This window comes from Coenobita brevimanus, chromosome 17, assembly GCF_032717465.1.
Source record: "Coenobita brevimanus isolate Jiangsu-jjx chromosome 17, ASM3271746v2, whole genome shotgun sequence".
In the NCBI taxonomy this organism is placed as follows: domain Eukaryota; kingdom Metazoa; phylum Arthropoda; class Malacostraca; order Decapoda; family Coenobitidae; genus Coenobita; species Coenobita brevimanus.
Genome location: NC_136970.1, coordinates 20,552,119 through 20,571,214, shown reverse-complemented (window position 1 = coordinate 20,571,214; position 19,096 = coordinate 20,552,119). Strand labels below are relative to the sequence as shown.

The window sequence follows — 19,096 nt, the reverse complement described above, 5'->3', positions numbered from 1 at the left end:
GGTTTGGAAGTCGGTGAGGCTAGGGAACTGACAAGAGATTGAGCTGGCTGGATGAATGTTGAGAGGAGAAGTGCATGATCAGGGATTTTGGCACCCCTTGTAAGCATGGCAGCGTATGGACTGACTCAATCGGATAGATTTGTGTAAAGCTGCAGAGTGTGGTGAATGTTTTTTGGCGTATCCGGTAGAGCCAGGATTCCGGGGGCTTGAATGATGAGTGAATGGAAGTGTGACCTATTTGACTGGGCAAGTTTGTGCTGTCTGGACATTGATACTCCTCACCCTGCCCTTGGGTGGGAAAGGAGGTCCGGATGATGATGATGATGATGATGATGATGATGATAATAATAATAACAACAATAATAATAATCATAATAATAATAATAATAATAATAATAATGATATAATAATAATAATAATAAAAATAATAATAATAATAATAATAATAAATAATAACAATAATAATAATAAGGATCATAATAATAATAATAATAATAATAATAATAATAATGATGATGATGATGATAAATAATATTAACAAGTGGCCAGGCACAACAAACCTCGCCCGACAGCAGTTATTTTATCGCTGTTATTGACTGACTCATTTCTGCCATTTAGTGTCAGTGCACAATTAACCCATTTGCACCCAGCTTCCTCAATATGGGACTGAACTAGGCATTTTCAAAAGTTAATAAAGGAGGCAACCCAAGGGTAGGGATCTATGAGGTTCGCGACTATGAGCCGATAGGCGAAGGGCGTTACACTCAGTACCCTTCCAGCAATATCCCTCACACAGGAACCCTCAGAGTTAATGGGTTAAGGTCTACTGTAAGGTAATGACACAAATGTTTTCAAGTTACACCCTCGGAAAATCCGTGGTCTTGCTTTTGATTCTTCAAGGTCACTCAAGGTCAAAGGTCATGCTGCCAAATGAAAGCCTATATGAGACTTCCTTCATCTTGGCAATAGCATATATCTCTGTCGTCATTGAGTTTCGAGTTGTAGCCCGCTGAATATCTATGACCTTGAGTTTGACCTTTCAAGGTCACTTACGGTCAAAGGTCAAAATACCATTTAAAAACCCATATGGGATTTCCTACATGTTGATAACTGCAAATATATCTTCAACCAGTTTCGAGTTATAGCCCCCTGAATATCAGTGCCCATGAGTTTGACCGTTCAAGGTCATTCAAGGTCAAAGGTCTTGGTGTCAATTGAAAGTCCATATTACGAGTTCCTGTATGTTAATAATAGTAAACATCTTTATCTTCAACCGTTTTCAAGTTATAGCCCTCTGAAAACCCGTGACCTTGATTTTGACCTCTCAAGTTCACTCGATTACATCCAAAATTTAATCGCTTTCTTTGGAAACCAGTGTCCACATATCCTGAAAGGTTTCTGTAATTTCATTAAGCCGTTATTCCATAATGTTGCTAACAAACAAATAACACACAAACATACAAAGAAACAAAGAAACTCAACCAAAAACAATACCTCTCGGAATCCGTCCGGGTGAGGTAATAGTAACCCATCCAATCTTATTAGCCTACTGTATTTCTTCCTCTCCTATTAACTATCTTTCCTCCCTCTCTGTCTTCTATCCTTTCTATCCCTTCCTTCATTCTTATGAAGGCATAAGTTTAACAAGACAGGGTTGCTTCTTATTACCACCACTACTTTACTAAGAACATAAACAACATCAGCACCAGCTATGTTGTGGAGGACACCACAATAGGTACTGGTGCAGTACGAGTATATATATATTTATGTACACCCTCTCTTCTCTCTCTCTCTCTCTTCCGTGTATATAATAACATTTAATAAATTCATATGTCAATTATATCTTTTTTTTTTTTCATAATAAAACACATTTCCTTATCAAACAACAATAAAGAAGTTACATCCAATAGAAAAGAAAGCTAACAGAACTAAGAAATGTTAAACTTTTAGACAAACAATAATTGGGGCATTCCTTTTTTCCATAAAAAACTGATCAGAAGCAGCAACATATTGTAGCAGGCTGACCGCTGTAAAGAAAACGGTAATACAAATACGGAATGTACCTTTTTGACAAACCAACACACACACACACACACACACACACACACACACACACACACACACACACAACAGTAACAGCACTACTGACCTGGTGCCAGTAGTGACGGAGTGTGGTTCTGTGCTCCAGTAGTGAGAGTGAGAGAGGTCTTCTAGCACCCAGACTCCACTAGACTACAGTTCTCCAGGCTCCCACCCTTCCTTGGTGATACGCTACATTGACCAGTATTTCCTTTTCGTATTTTCCTAAGTTTAAGAGTTTAGCTTCTGAGTGAGTGAGTGAGTGCAATCTCTTTATTTTGAATTCACTTTGAAATATAACGTTAAATTTATTCCTTGTAATCAGTATATTTAACAGTTCTTTTTCTTTGAGCTTAATGTAAACTCGTGTTTCATTTCTCCATAATTAAGCTTATTTCCCTTATAGCTCCTAGCTTGCATAAACGCTTTGCTATTCATAACTGGTACTTAGGTCAGTCTTGTTGTATTAAGCTTAAAATCCGTTGTGCCTTCTAGGAGTTAACGCATCAGGAAGAACCTGATATCATTAATAGTATTAGTTATTTATTGTCAGGGGTGAAGTCACTTTCTCCAGAGGCTAACAGTACTAATAAACAGCAATTGTGAGTAATTAGTCTCTGCTGTGTACTGTTGAGAAAGTTTATAAATTCTCGTTCTGAGAGAATCGGCGAAGCAATCCAGCATAAAGTAATAATTGCTTGATTTTAGCAAGACAATTCATTGTCCCTGCAATCAGTATTATTGAACATTATCATTTAATAATTGCATTTATTTTAAAAACTCTGTGACACCCCCACTCATCAACCCACCTAACCTCACTGAAAAACCCACCAATGCACCCCACCCAGTCCCACGCACCTGCTCACCAAACCATCACCCACCCGCCACCCAGCTTAATGATAACATAAGGCGTAATCACGTCAGCTGAATGTGTTGGTTTGATAACATACGGTGTAATCACAAGTCAGCTGAACATACCGTGCAATCACAAGTCAGCTGAGTGTGGTGGTTTAAGAAGAACACACAGTGTAGTCACAAATCAGCTGAGTTGTGTTGGTTTCTCGCCACCACGAAATAGAATTTAGGTCCATTTTACTCCAGGGAACCCTATTTCCTTGCTTCCTGGTTTTAAAACTGCAGCAGAAGGGTTGGGGGAGTCGGTAGGCAGGGGGGTGAACAGGTAATCAGATAGGTAGATACAAAGTGGCCGGATGATACAGGCAAGCAGGTAGACTGAAAACTAGTTGGATCGTTGAGAGAGAGAGAGAGAGAGAGAGAGAGAGAGAGAGAGAGAGAGAGTGAGAAAGAGAGAGAGAGAGAGAGAGAGAGAGAGAGAGAGAGAGAGAATGAAGAAACCAACAACCAAAAAATATTTATAAACAACTAAACCAAACAATTAAATCAGTGAAGTAATTCGTCTTATTCAAAACATCCCTAAATTCCTTACACCACCACCAACGAATAACCATAACTCCATTAGTTAAAATGTATACCTGTCTACGTTTTCAGTCTTCATGTAAGATCATGATCCATTAGCTGTGAATGTTAAGGGAATTACTGATGTTGCAAGGCTATACTTCATGAAAGTTATCTTACTATTTTGCACTGCCTGCATTTCTTCCATTCTATTTTTTTTTCCATAACACAATTTTGTATACTTCCTTCCCTTCCCCCCCCCTCTCTCTTTCTCTCTCTCTAGGTGTTATTGCCTCACCCCTCAACCTCCATCCACAATAACTTTCCCTGGAATTTCACAATATCAATATGGCAGTTTATTTTGTTTTTATTGTCGTTCCTTTGTGTTATTGATTCATCCTCTCTATTCTTTTTTGTTTGTGTCCAGTGCTTATGTTCTCATTAATTTCACTATTGTCCTCATTAATTCTCTCTCTCTCTCTCTCTCTCTCTCTCTCTCTCTGTGCAGACTCAGTTTATAACAACTGTTTAAGTCTAACTGATATACCCTGCCGTAATCAGCAAGTTTCATTAAAAGTCGAATATTTTTTATACTCTTACTAAGATTAAAAAATACTACTAATAATAATTCTCTTCTCCAGCTAAAGAAAAAAAAATGTATTCGAGTGTTGGATAAATTTCACGCCAGATACTGATGATTTTTACTTCACTTTTTCCCCCTTGCTTTGGATACACTGTTGTTGGCCTGGTATTCCCGGCATGGTACCGGGTATTCCTGGATGGTATTTCCGGCATGGTATCGGATATTCCTGGCCCCTATTTCCGGCATGGTACAGGGTATTCTTGGCCAGGTATTTACGGCATGGTACCGGATATTCCTGGTCTGGTATTTCCGGCATGGTACCGAATATTCCTGGTCTCGCCTCGCCTGAGATTCATGATATACCACGACAGGACTCCATTACAGCTGATTACAACCAACTGTAAGTTTAAAAAAAAAAAAAAAAAAAAAAAAAGATTTGTGTGCTGAAAGGGTCAAAGACTTTTTCTAATCCTTTCCCACAACTAAATGTGCCTCCTAACCACAACAAAGTCATATTTCAGCAGCAGAAGTAATTAAGAGTCGTTATTCTAGTACTGGGAGTTAATATACCAACACTTCGTAACTAAAACTGGCTTTGGAAGAAAAAAAACTGACATTGTAAAATTCTGCACTCTTCTGTGCCAGTCACTTTGTAAGCGTCTCCCACACTCACCAACACCCAGATTACCAAAGTCCAAGTACAGTACTCAGATATTTGCAGGTGATTTTGTAAATGACCGAACTGAAACTTAACAAATTAATCACTGGTCAGGCCGGGATTCGATCCTGGGCCCTCGCGCTTAATAGGCGCGCACGTCACCACTGAGCCAAAGAGAAGATCTCCACTTTACCTCTCGGCAACGCAGGCTTTATACACCCCATTACATCAGTCTTTTCTCCTCCCGGTGAATAATTTGGTCAGTTTCAAGCACACTTGGTAGCGTAGCAAACTGGAGGCCACCATTTGGGGGGGCCCGTGAACCACACACAAACAGCTCAGCCCCGGGATGTAAGGTTTAAGATACTTTCAACATCATGGCCCTCTAAGCCCCGCCTCACGTTCCACACCGCTGCCAACCAATGTAAATGGACCAAACTGAAACTTAACACATTAATCACAGTTCTGGCCGGGATTCGATCCTGGGCCCTCGAGCTTAATACGCGCGCACGTTACCACTGAGCCAAAGAGAGGATCTCCACTTTACCTCTCGGCAACGCAGGCTTTTATACACCCCATTATAATTTCAGGAAGATACGGAAAGCTAAGGCTGGTATAGGAAAGGAAAGAGGCGTACAGGGAAAGGGAGGGTGTAGGAGAAATAAGGAAGATGGAGGGAGAGGGATGGTATAGGAGGGAGAAGAGATAGGTATGGCGTAAAATTAACAAAGAAAAAGTAATATGGATTGACTTGCTTACCTAATGGATCAACAAACTCAAAAATAAATTTGGATATTAAACAAACGGGGCGGATAACGTTATGTTTGACAGATTCCATACATACCAATTTTCACTTACCTGAACATTTCATAACTTAAAACACCATATCCATTTTATTTTTTTCTGTTTCTGTGTTATTTTTGTCATATAAAGTCAATACATCCCTCACACACACACACACACACACACACACACACACACACACACACTTCATTTATGCAACAGGTCAACTCTGGAACTGCCTCCCTCTGTCTGTATTTCCTACTTCCTATGATCTCCTGTATTTCAAAAGTAGTGTCCAGGCATCTCGAAATGAACGGATCTTGAATTTGGCTCTCTTTCGTATTGTTTTTGTTTTTTTATTGGACAGAACGATTTGCAGGCTCCTGGCCTTTGGTTCTTTCTTCCTTCCATAAAACACACACACACACACACACACACACACACACACACACACACACACCCCTCGCTGGCTAAGTGGTAACGACCTCACCTGCCATCTGTTCAGACGGAGGTTCGATCCTTGTTCGGGATACAAGAAGTTTTGCCTTTTTTATTTTTTTTTTTAATGTGAGGAAGAAGGAACCAAAGGCAACGAGCCTGCAAAACTGTTCCTTCCAAGAGAAAAACAAAATACAAGAGAGAGCCAAATTCAAGATCCGATCATTTCGAAATGCCTGGACACACTGTGTTTGAAAGACTGGAGATCATAGGAAGCAGGAAATACAGACAGAGGGAGACAGTTCCAGAGCTGACCTGTTGCATATATGAAGGACTGGGAGTAACGGTTAACTCTTACATTAGAAAGTTGGACAGAAAAGGGATGAGAGTTTGCTGCTAGACTGGTGCTACGCACTCGTCGTTGAGGTGGAGGAATGCATGCAGACAGTTCAGAGGAGCAGTGACCATTGAGGTAGCGATAGAAAAGAGATAATGATGTAACAGTCCAGCGAAGAGGCAGAGGTTGAAGGGAGTCAGTAAGAGAAGGAGAGTTAATGAGGCGAAAAGCATTTGACTCCACCCTATTGAGAAGAGCTGTATGTGGGGAGCCCCCCCACATATGAGAGTTGTACTCCACGCAGGGGCAGATAAAACCCCTGTATAGAGTCAACAATTGTGCGGGGGTAAAGAAGGAAAGGAGTCGGCTTAGCGCACCCAATCTCTTGGAAGCAGATTTTACAAGAGATGTAATATGATCTTTCCAAGATAAGTCCCGAGTAAATTAAACCTCAAGCATGTTCAGGGATGATGCAGGATTAAGCTGAATATTGTTAAGAATGATTGCCGTCTACAACAGCGGCTATAGAACGACCAGAAAGGAAGCTAGAGATGAAGGCACAGATAGAAGGATAGAAACTGTAAGAGAGCAGTATGGGAAATAAAGATTTAGGCCACGCTCAATCGAAAGCCTTTGAGATGTCAAGTGCAATGGCAAAGCTTTCGCCAAAGTCCTGAAGGGAGGATGACCAGGAGTCTGAAAGGTAGGTGAGAAGATCGCCTGTGAAGAGTCCCTGACGGAAGCCATACTGATGATCAGAAAGAAGGTTGTGATAGGAAAGATGCTTTAAAAATTTTCTATTAAGAACAGACTCGAAAACTTCTGAGATACAGGATGTTAAAGCAATTGGACGATAATTAGAGGGTTGGGAATGGTCATCCTTTTTGGGACTGGCTGAATGAGAGGAAACTTCCAGCAAGAAGGAAAGGTACAAGTTGACAGACAAAGGCGAAAGAGTTTGCCTAGGCAGGGTGTAAGCACAGAAGCACAGTTCTTGAGAACAACAGGAGGGACTCCATCAGGCCCATATGCCTTTTAAGTATTGAGGCCTGTGATGGCAGAAAATACATCAGCTGAAGAAATTTTAATGTCAGCCATGAGGAAGTCAGAGGGGGGAAGTGATGGAGGAACAGCACCGGAATCATCTAAGGTGGAATTGGAGGAGAAAGCCTGAATGAAAAGATTTGCTTTATCAGTAAAAGAAATAGCTGCAGAGCCATCAGAGTAGAAAAGAGGAGGGAAGGATGATGAGGTAAAGTTGTTAGAAAGGTTTTTGGCAAGGTGCCAGACGGAGCGGGAAGAATTCGAGTTAGAGAATTGAGAGCATTTGGTATGGATGAAATTATTTTTAGAGGAGCGAAGAACAGACTTGGCACGATTCTGGGCAGAAACGTATAAAAGATGTGATTCAAGGGTGGGTTGGCTCTGGTATCTTTTATAGGCCCTCTCCTTGTTGCGGACAGCATTAGAACAAGCATGATTAAACCAGGGCTTTCGTGCATTAGTCAAAGGATATGAGAAAGGAATGTATGCTTCCATGCCTGAGAGAATAACCTCCACAATGCGCAAGGCACACCCAGATGGCTCCCGGCCATGGAAGCAATAATCGTTCCAGGGAAAATCAAAGAAGTACTGCCTGAGGGCCTCCCAATCCGCAGCTTCAAAGTGCCACAGACGACGTTTCTTTGGAGGGTCCGCAGGCCGTACTGGAGTGATAGGACAGGTTAAGGTGATAAGGCTGTGATCAGAGGAGCCCAATGGAGAGAAAAGATTAACAGTGTAAGCAGAAGGATGAGTTGTAAGGAAGAGGTCAAGTATGTTGGAGCTCTCTCCAAGTCGGTCAGGGATACGGGCAGGGTACTGTACAAGTTGCTCTAGGCCATTAAGGATAGAAAAGGTGTAGGCTTGTTCACCAGGTGGATCAGTGAAATTAGAGGAGAGCCAAAGGTGGTGGTGAACATTGAAATCTCCTAGAATGGAGATTTCAGAGAAAGGAGAAATGGATAGAATGTGATCCATCGTAGAAGTAAGATAGTCAGAGAATTTTTGATAGTCAGTAGAATTAGGAGATAAGTAAACAGTGCAGATATATTTAGTCAGATAATGACATGAAAGCCGAAGCCAGAGTGTAGAGAATTCAGTAGAATCGAGTTCAGGAACACGAGAGCAAGATAAGTTGTTGTGTATTTATACACAACAGCCACCTTTGGCTTTGAAATGAGTATAGAGAAAGTAGGAGGTTATAGAAAAGGGTCTGCTGTCAGTTGCCTCAGACTGCTGAGTCTCAATTAGAAAAAGAAGGTGAGGTTTAGAGAAGGAGAGGTGGTGCTCAACAGAGCGAAAGTTAGAGGAAAGGCCACGAATGTTGCAGAAATGAAGAAGAGAGTCAGACAGTGGTTCCAGGCATCTCGAGTCATCACCGGGAGAGGGGCAGAAGGTGGGGGCATTTATGGTCCCCACCCCTGGGGACTCCAAGGCTATGTTATTCGATGCCTTTTTTTTTTTTTTTTTTTTTTTTGCTGAAAAGGAAGTGTGGTGTGCACTGTGGATGTAGTTTGGTGTAGTTAGAGAAACTTGTATTGGAGAGCATGCTGCCCTACTCTCTGTGTTACTGAGACACTGAAAAAGTTCAGCAAAGGGGGATGGTCGGGACCTAGTCCCGAGGGTTAATGAAACAGGAGCTCCAGCTCTCCCTGTCATCAGCTTTCCATCCACGTTGGGACTACTGCCCTGCTCGACTGGTGCTGACTATGCAGGCTGTTACTGTCCTCTTTGACCATAGGGATGGGTGTGCGCGTGTGTGAAAGGTCACGGCCTTGCCCTTAGATCGGACTATATGAGCTCTCAGCTCTCTTCTGGGAGGGTAAAAGCTGATGATCACGACCATCACATGATACAGACCCACCCGATGAGTTAAACACACACACACACACACACACACACACACACACACACACAAATAAAAAGACATATTTACATGTCACCACACCTGCATACACACTAGAGAGAGAGAGAGAGAGAGAGAGAGAGAGAGAGATTATAATACCTCAGTCCATCATAGGGCTAAGACAGGCATAAATCTCGTAAAAAAGTAAGGTTCAAAACATGTCAGAACTGGTGTCATTAAAGACCACTAATGCTTGCCTACCAAAATTTGCGAGACTATTATAATAGTCTTTCCATCAGAAAACGTTTGGAAATACCATTACCTTTGTTTTCATACCGTTACTGAGCCGACAATAACCAGTTTTGACCAAGAAATGGAATAAATGATTTTCGCATAATTTCGTAAAAGAATGTTCCCATTTTCGACAATACTGCTTCGTCGCGTCACACGCGATAGCCAAAGTTTTTGTTTGTAATTTTTCTGTTACTCTTTGGACTTACCCCGGCCTAATGCAAAAATAATTAGGTCGATGCCTATTATGGTTCTCTGAAAAAAACGAAAAAACGTACACAAAGATACACACACAGCTTGATTAAAGGAGAGGGAATAGGAACGATGTCAATGAATCCTGGTCCAGGGAGTCATTATGGAGGAGATGAAAGGCTATTGGGGCTGTTAAGAAGTCAAATAGGGACTATTAAGATGTTCTTTCGTGGAAGTGGGTAGTTAAAGAGGGACGCATAATTCAGGTGAGCAAGGTGAAAACAAGTTATGGTGTTAATCTTCCTACATCCTACTTCACCTATTTATCACTGGTATTTATCTGTGTATCCTGCCCACTACATATAGCACGGGTATTAAGGTGATGGTGATAATGATGATATTGTCTTGCCAGATCCTATTTCTCTTCCACACTATATTCCCAATTGGCATGTTGTGCTCATTAATACACTGTTATTTGATCATTAATATAAATGATTCTTGGATTCCTTTCAAAGATAAACAAACACACAAACACAAATAAATTACTCCACACACGCGCGCACATTCAGATACCCATTAATCGGAGATGATGGCTTAAATGTAAAGCATAATATCTTTATACACCTTAGTAATTATTCCACATATTGAAAAAAAAAAAATCCTCAGCCAAGAAACAGAAAAAACAAAACTATTTTAATATAGAGTATGCTTTGTTTTTTATCTCACCTCCTTCACTCTATTATCATGTTTTATCTTCTTTCTGTTATTATTCTTTGTTCCATAAATTCACATAAAAATGCCCTCCACAGTCCATCTTCACCTTGAGTCTAGTATTTTTCCATAATATTCAGTTCCTTTATAGGACTCCCAAGTCATGAGATTATTATCCTTAAATCTATTCGAAATATTTGACCTGTTAATTGTATGACAGGAAGCATAAAAGGACGGAAACAAGACAAGATGACAGAGGAAAGAACGGGCAGGAAGAGGAGGAAGAAGGAAAGAGAATAACGGAACGGAAATAAGTGTAAAAAAATTAAAAACAGATAATGTAAAGGAAAGCAGGAGGGAAAATAGTAAAAATCGTAGGAACGAATAACATGGAGAGAAGAAGGAAGCAGGGAAGGGAAAAGGAAGAAGGAGTGAAGAGAAGGAGGACTTTTTTTTTTTACAAGAGAGGTTAATGGTAATGGGGTGCGGAGGGAATGAGGGAGGAAGGGTGGGTGGGAAAGAGGAAGAAAAATGAGTTAAGCATGGAAAGGAAAGAGGAAGGGAAAATTAGAGAGGTGAAGACTGAAGAACACAAAGCAAATGAGAGAGACTTAAGGGAGAGGGAGGGTTCTAATGGGAGATGAAAGAATGGAAGGAAGCAAATAGCCTAATTGGGACTAAAAGAATGAAGATGGGCTGAGGAAATGTGATGGGAAAGAGAGAGAGAGAGAGAGAGAGAGAGAGAGAGTAGTCTTCCATTTAAATGTTCGTGTGTTCCCACCATGATTTCCATATTATTACATTATAATAATATCAGATTATCATGACAATAATAATAATAATAACAGCCCAAGGATAAAGTGGAGAGATATGGTGGATGAGTGTTTGAGGAAGAGAGGTTTGGAAGTCGGTGAGGCTAGGGAACTGACAAGAGATTGAGCTGGCTGGATGAATGTTGAGAGGAGAAGTGCATGATCAGGGATTTTGGCACCCCTTGTAAGCATGGCAGCGTATGGACTGACTCAATCGGATAGATTTGTGTAAAGCTGCAGAGTGTGGTGAATGTTTTTTGGCGTATCCGGTAGAGCCAGGATTCCGGGGGCTTGAATGATGAGTGAATGGAAGTGTGACCTATTTGACTGGGCAAGTTTGTGCTGTCTGGACATTGATACTCCTCACCCTGCCCTTGGGTGGGAAAGGAGGTCCGGATGATGATGATGATGATGATGATGATGATGATAATAATAATAACAACAATAATAATAATCATAATAATAATAATAATAATAATAATAATGATATAATAATAATAATAATAAAAATAATAATAATAATAATAATAATAAATAATAACAATAATAATAATAAGGATCATAATAATAATAATAATAATAATAATAATAATAATAATGATGATGATGATGATGATAAATAATATTAACAAGTGGCCAGGCACAACAAACCTCGCCCGACAGCAGTTATTTTATCGCTGTTATTGACTGACTCATTTCTGCCATTTAGTGTCAGTGCACAATTAACCCATTTGCACCCAGCTTCCTCAATATGGGACTGAACTAGGCATTTTCAAAAGTTAATAAAGGAGGCAACCCAAGGGTAGGGATCTATGAGGTTCGCGACTATGAGCCGATAGGCGAAGGGCGTTACACTCAGTACCCTTCCAGCAATATCCCTCACACAGGAACCCTCAGAGTTAATGGGTTAAGGTCTACTGTAAGGTAATGACACAAATGTTTTCAAGTTACACCCTCGGAAAATCCGTGGTCTTGCTTTTGATTCTTCAAGGTCACTCAAGGTCAAAGGTCATGCTGCCAAATGAAAGCCTATATGAGACTTCCTTCATCTTGGCAATAGCATATATCTCTGTCGTCATTGAGTTTCGAGTTGTAGCCCGCTGAATATCTATGACCTTGAGTTTGACCTTTCAAGGTCACTTACGGTCAAAGGTCAAAATACCATTTAAAAACCCATATGGGATTTCCTACATGTTGATAACTGCAAATATATCTTCAACCAGTTTCGAGTTATAGCCCCCTGAATATCAGTGCCCATGAGTTTGACCGTTCAAGGTCATTCAAGGTCAAAGGTCTTGGTGTCAATTGAAAGTCCATATTACGAGTTCCTGTATGTTAATAATAGTAAACATCTTTATCTTCAACCGTTTTCAAGTTATAGCCCTCTGAAAACCCGTGACCTTGATTTTGACCTCTCAAGTTCACTCGATTACATCCAAAATTTAATCGCTTTCTTTGGAAACCAGTGTCCACATATCCTGAAAGGTTTCTGTAATTTCATTAAGCCGTTATTCCATAATGTTGCTAACAAACAAATAACACACAAACATACAAAGAAACAAAGAAACTCAACCAAAAACAATACCTCTCGGAATCCGTCCGGGTGAGGTAATAGTAACCCATCCAATCTTATTAGCCTACTGTATTTCTTCCTCTCCTATTAACTATCTTTCCTCCCTCTCTGTCTTCTATCCTTTCTATCCCTTCCTTCATTCTTATGAAGGCATAAGTTTAACAAGACAGGGTTGCTTCTTATTACCACCACTACTTTACTAAGAACATAAACAACATCAGCACCAGCTATGTTGTGGAGGACACCACAATAGGTACTGGTGCAGTACGAGTATATATATATTTATGTACACCCTCTCTTCTCTCTCTCTCTCTCTCTCTCTTCCGTGTATATAATAACATTTAATAAATTCATATGTCAATTATATCTTCTTTTTTTTTCATAATAAAACACATTTCCTTATCAAACAACAATAAAGAAGTTACATCCAATAGAAAAGAAAGCTAACAGAACTAAGAAATGTTAAACTTTTAGACAAACAATAATTGGGGCATTCCTTTTTTCCATAAAACACTGATCAAAAACAGCAACATATTGTAGCAGGCTGACCGCTGTAAAGAAAACGGAAATACAAATACGGAATGTACCTTTTTGACAAACCAAAACACACACACACACACACAACAGTAACAGCACTACTGACCTGGTGCCAGTAGTGACGGAGTGTGGTTCTGTGCTCCAGTAGTGAGAGTGAGAGAGGTCTTCTAGCACCCAGACTCCACTAGACTACAGTTCTCCAGGCTCCCACCCTTCCTTGGTGATACGCTACATTGACCAGTATTTCCTTTTCGTATTTTCCTAAGTTTAAGAGTTTAGCTTCTGAGTGAGTGAGTGAGTGCAATCTCTTTATTTTGAATTCACTTTGAAATATAACGTTAAATTTATTCCTTGTAATCAGTATATTTAACAGTTCTTTTTCTTTGAGCTTAATGTAAACTCGTGTTTCATTTCTCCATAATTAAGCTTATTTCCCTTATAGCTCCTAGCTTGCATAAACGCTTTGCTATTCATAACTGGTACTTAGGTCAGTCTTGATGTATTAAGCTTAAAATCCGTTGTGCCTTCTAGGAGTTAACGCATCAGGAAGAACCTGATATCATTAATAGTATTAGTTATTTATTGTCAGGGGTGAAGTCACTTTCTCCAGAGGCTAACAGTACTAATAAACAGCAATTGTGAGTAATTAGTCTCTGCTGTGTACTGTTGAGAAAGTTTATAAATTCTCGTTCTGAGAGAATCGGCGAAGCAATCCAGCATAAAGTAATAATTGCTTGATTTTAGCAAGACAATTCATTGTCCCTGCAATCAGTATTATTGAACATTATCATTTAATAATTGCATTTATTTTAAAAACTCTGTGACACCCCCACTCATCAACCCACCTAACCTCACTGAAAAACCCACCAATGCACCCCACCCAGTCCCACGCACCTGCTCACCAAACCATCACCCACCCGCCACCCAGCTTAATGATAACATAAGGCGTAATCACGTCAGCTGAATGTGTTGGTTTGATAACATACGGTGTAATCACAAGTCAGCTGAACATACCGTGCAATCACAAGTCAGCTGAGTGTGGTGGTTTAAGAAGAACACACAGTGTAGTCACAAATCAGCTGAGTTGTGTTGGTTTCTCGCCACCACGAAATAGAATTTAGGTCCATTTTACTCCAGGGAACCCTATTTCCTTGCTTCCTGGTTTTAAAACTGCAGCAGAAGGGTTGGGGGAGTCGGTAGGCAGGGGGGTGAACAGGTAATCAGATAGGTAGATACAAAGTGGCCGGATGATACAGGCAAGCAGGTAGACTGAAAACTAGTTGGATCGTTGAGAGAGAGAGAGAGAGAGAGAGAGAGAGAGAGAGAGAGAGAGAGAGAGAGAGAGAGAGAGAGAGAGAGAGAGAGAGAGAGAGAGAGAGAGAGAATGAAGAAACCAACAACCAAAAAATATTTATAAACAACTAAACCAAACAATTAAATCAGTGAAGTAATTCGTCTTATTCAAAACATCCCTAAATTCCTTACACCACCACCAACGAATAACCATAACTCCATAAGTTAAAATGTATACCTGTCTACGTTTTCAGTCTTCATGTAAGATCATGATCCATTAGCTGTGAATGTTAAGGGAATTACTGATGTTGCAAGGCTATACTTCATGAAAGTTATCTTACTATTTTGCACTGCCTGCATTTCTTCCATTCTATTTTTTTTTCCATAACACAATTTTGTATACTTCCTTCCCTTCCCCCCCCCCTCTCTCTTTCTCTCTCTCTAGGTGTTATTGCCTCACCCCTCAACCTCCATCCACAATAACTTTCCCTGGAATTTCACAATATCAATATGGCATTATTTTGTTTTTATTGTCGTTCCTTTGTGTTATTGATTCATCCTCTCTATTCTTTTTTGTTTGTGTCCAGTGCTTATGTTCTCATTAATTTCACTATTGTCGTCATTAATTCTCTCTCTCTCTCTCTCTCTCTCTCTCTCTCTCTCTCTCTCTCTGTGCAGACTCAGTTTATAACAACTGTTTAAGTCTAACTGATATACCCTGCCGTAATCAGCAAGTTTCATTAAAAGTCGAATATTTTTTATACTCTTACTAAGATTAAAAAATACTACTAATAATAATTCTCTTCTCCAGCTAAAGAAAAAAAATGTATTCGAGTGTTGGATAAATTTTACGCCAGATACTGATGATTTTTACTTCACTTTTTCCCCCTTGCTTTGGATACACTGTTGTTGGCCTGGTATTCCCGGCATGGTACCGGGTATTCCTGGATGGTATTTCCGGCATGGTATCGGATATTCCTGGCCCCTATTTCCGGCATGGTACAGGGTATTCTTGGCCAGGTATTTACGGCATGGTACCGGATATTCCTGGTCTGGTATTTCCGGCATGGTACCGAATATTCCTGGTCTCGCCTCGCCTGAGATTCATGATATACCACGACAGGACTCCATTACAGCTGATTACAACCAACTCTAAGTTAAAAAAAAAAAAAAAAAAAAAAATTGTGTGCTGAAAGGGTCAAAGACTTTTTCTAATCCTTTCCCACAACTAAATGTGCCTCCTAACCACAACAAAGTCATATTTCAGCAGCAGAAGTAATTAAGAGTCGTTATTCTAGTACTGGGAGTTAATATACCAACACTTCGTAACTAAAACTGGCTTTGGAAGAAAAAAAACTGACATTGTAAAATTCTGCACTCTTCTGTGCCAGTCACTTTGTAAGCGTCTCCCACACTCACCAACACCCAGATTACCAAAGTCCAAGTACAGTACTCAGATATTTGCAGGTGATTTTGTAAATGACCGAACTGAAACTTAACAAATTAATCACTGGTCAGGCCGGGATTCGATCCTGGGCCCTCGCGCTTAATAGGCGCGCACGTCACCACTGAGCCAAAGAGAAGATCTCCACTTTACCTCTCGGCAACGCAGGCTTTTATACACCCCATTACATCAGTCTTTTCTCCTCCCGGTGAATAATTTGGTCAGTTTCAAGCACACTTGGTAGCGTAGCAAACTGGAGGCCACCATTTGGGGGGGCCCGTGAACCACACACAAACAGCTCAGCCCCGGGATGTAAGGTTTAAGATACTTTCAACATCATGGCCCTCTAAGCCCCGCCTCACGTTCCACACCGCTGCCAACCAATGTAAATGGACCAAACTGAAACTTAACACATTAATCACAGTTCTGGCCGGGATTCGATCCTGGGCCTTCGAGCTTAATACGCGCGCACGTTACCACTGAGCCAAAGAGAGGATCTCCACTTTACCTCTCGGCAACGCAGGCTTTTATACACCCCATTATAATTTCAGGAAGATACGGAAAGCTAAGGCTGGTATAGGAAAGGAAAGAGGCGTACAGGGAAAGGGAGGGTGTAGGAGAAATAAGGAAGATGGAGGGAGAGGGATGGTATAGGAGGGAGAAGAGATAGGTATGGCGTAAAATTAACAAAGAAAAAGTAATATGGATTGACTTGCTTACCTAATGGATCAACAAACTCAAAAATAAATTTGGATATTAAACAAACGGGGCGGATAACGTTATGTTTGACAGATTCCATACATACCAATTTTCACTTACCTGAACATTTCATAACTTAAAACACCATATCCATTTTATTTTTTTCTGTTTCTGTGTTATTTTTGTCATATAAAGTCAATACATCCCTCACACACACACACACACACACACACACACACACACACACACACACACTTCATTTATGCAACAGGTCAACTCTGGAACTGCCTCCCTCTGTCTGTATTTCCTACTTCCTATGATCTCCTGTATTTCAAAAGTAGTGTCCAGGCATCTCGAAATGAACGGATCTTGAATTTGGCTCTCTTTCGTATTGTTTTTGTTTTTTTATTGGACAGAACGATTTGCAGGCTCCTGGCCTTTGGTTCTTTCTTCCTTCCATAAAACACACACACACACACACACACACACACACACACACACACCCCTCGCTGGCTAAGTGGTAACGACCTCACCTGCCATCTGTTCAGACGGAGGTTCGATCCTTGTTCGGGATACAAGAAGTTTTGCCTTTTTTATTTTTTTTTTTAATGTGAGGAAGAAGGAACCAAAGGCAACGAGCCTGCAAAACTGTTCCTTCCAAGAGAAAAACAAAATACAAGAGAGAGCCAAATTCAAGATCCGATCATTTCGAAATGCCTGGACACACTGTGTTTGAAAGACTGGAGATCATAGGAAGCAGGAAATACAGACAGAGGGAGACAGTTCCAGAGCTGACCTGTTGCATATATGAAGGACTGGGAGTAACGGTTAACTCTTACATTAGAAAGTTGGACAGAAAAGGGATGAGAGTTTGCTGCTAGACTGGTGCTACGCACTCGTCGTTGAGGTGGAGGAATGCATGCAGACAGTTCAGAGGAGCAGTGACCATTGAGGTAGCGATAGAAAAGAGATAATGATGTAACAGTCCAGCGAAGAGGCAGAGGTTGAAGGGAGTCAGTAAGAGAAGGAGAGTTAATGAGGCGAAAAGCATTTGACTCCACCCTATTGAGAAGAGCTGTATGTGGGGAGCCCCCCCACATATGAGAGTTGTACTCCACGCAGGGGCAGATAAAACCCCTGTATAGAGTCAACAATTGTGCGGGGGTAAAGAAGGAAAGGAGTCGGCTTAGCGCACCCAATCTCTTGGAAGCAGATTTTACAAGAGATGTAATATGATCTTTCCAAGATAAGTCCCGAGTAAATTAAACCTCAAGCATGTTCAGGGATGATGCAGGATTAAGCTGAATATTGTTAAGAATGATTGCCGTCTACAACAGCGGCTATAGAACGACCAGAAAGGAAGCTAGAGATGAAGGCACAGATAGAAGGATAGAAACTGTAAGAGAGCAGTATGGGAAATAAAGATTTAGGCCACGCTCAATCGAAAGCCTTTGAGATGTCAAGTGCAATGGCAAAGCTTTCGCCAAAGTCCTGAAGGGAGGATGACCAGGAGTCTGAAAGGTAGGTGAGAAGATCGCCTGTGAAGAGTCCCTGACGGAAGCCATACTGATGATCAGAAAGAAGGTTGTGATAGGAAAGATGCTTTAAAAATTTTCTATTAAGAACAGACTCGAAAACTTCTGAGATACAGGATGTTAAAGCAATTGGACGATAATTAGAGGGTTGGGAATGGTCATCCTTTTTTGGGACTGGCTGAATGAGAGGAAACTTCCAGCAAGAAGGAAAGGTACAAGTTGACAGACAAAGGCGAAAGAGTTTGCCTAGGCAGGGTGTAAGCACAGAAGCACAGTTCTTGAGAACAACAGGAGGGACTCCATCAGGCCCATATGCCTTTTAAGTATTGAGGCCTGTGATGGCAGAAAATACATCAGCTGAAGAAATTTTAATGTCAGCCATGAGGAAGTCAGAGGGGGGAAGTGATGGAGGAACAGCACCGGAATCATCTAAGGTGGAATTGGAGGAGAAAGCCTGAATGAAAAGATTTGCTTTATCAGTAAAAGAAATAGCTGCAGAGCCATCAGAGTAGAAAAGAGGAGGGAAGGATGATGAGGTAAAGTTGTTAGAAAGGTTTTTGGCAAGGTGCCAGACGGAGCGGGAAGAATTCGAGTTAGAGAATTGAGAGCATTTGGTATGGATGAAATTATTTTTAGAGGAGCGAAGAACAGACTTGGCACGATTCTGGGCAGAAACGTATAAAAGATGTGATTCAAGGGTGGGTTGGCTCTGGTATCTTTTATAGGCCCTCTCCTTGTTGCGGACAGCATTAGAACAAGCATGATTAAACCAGGGCTTTCGTGCATTAGTCAAAGGATATGAGAAAGGAATGTATGCTTCCATGCCTG

General features: G+C 40.8%; 1 protein-coding gene across 1 annotated transcript in view; it reads left to right on the top strand.

Annotated features, from left to right (window-relative positions):
- LOC145391130 (uncharacterized) overlaps positions 1 to 19,096 on the top strand; it is a 414,935-nt gene that overhangs the window by 248,417 nt on the left and 147,422 nt on the right. The window lies entirely within an intron of this gene.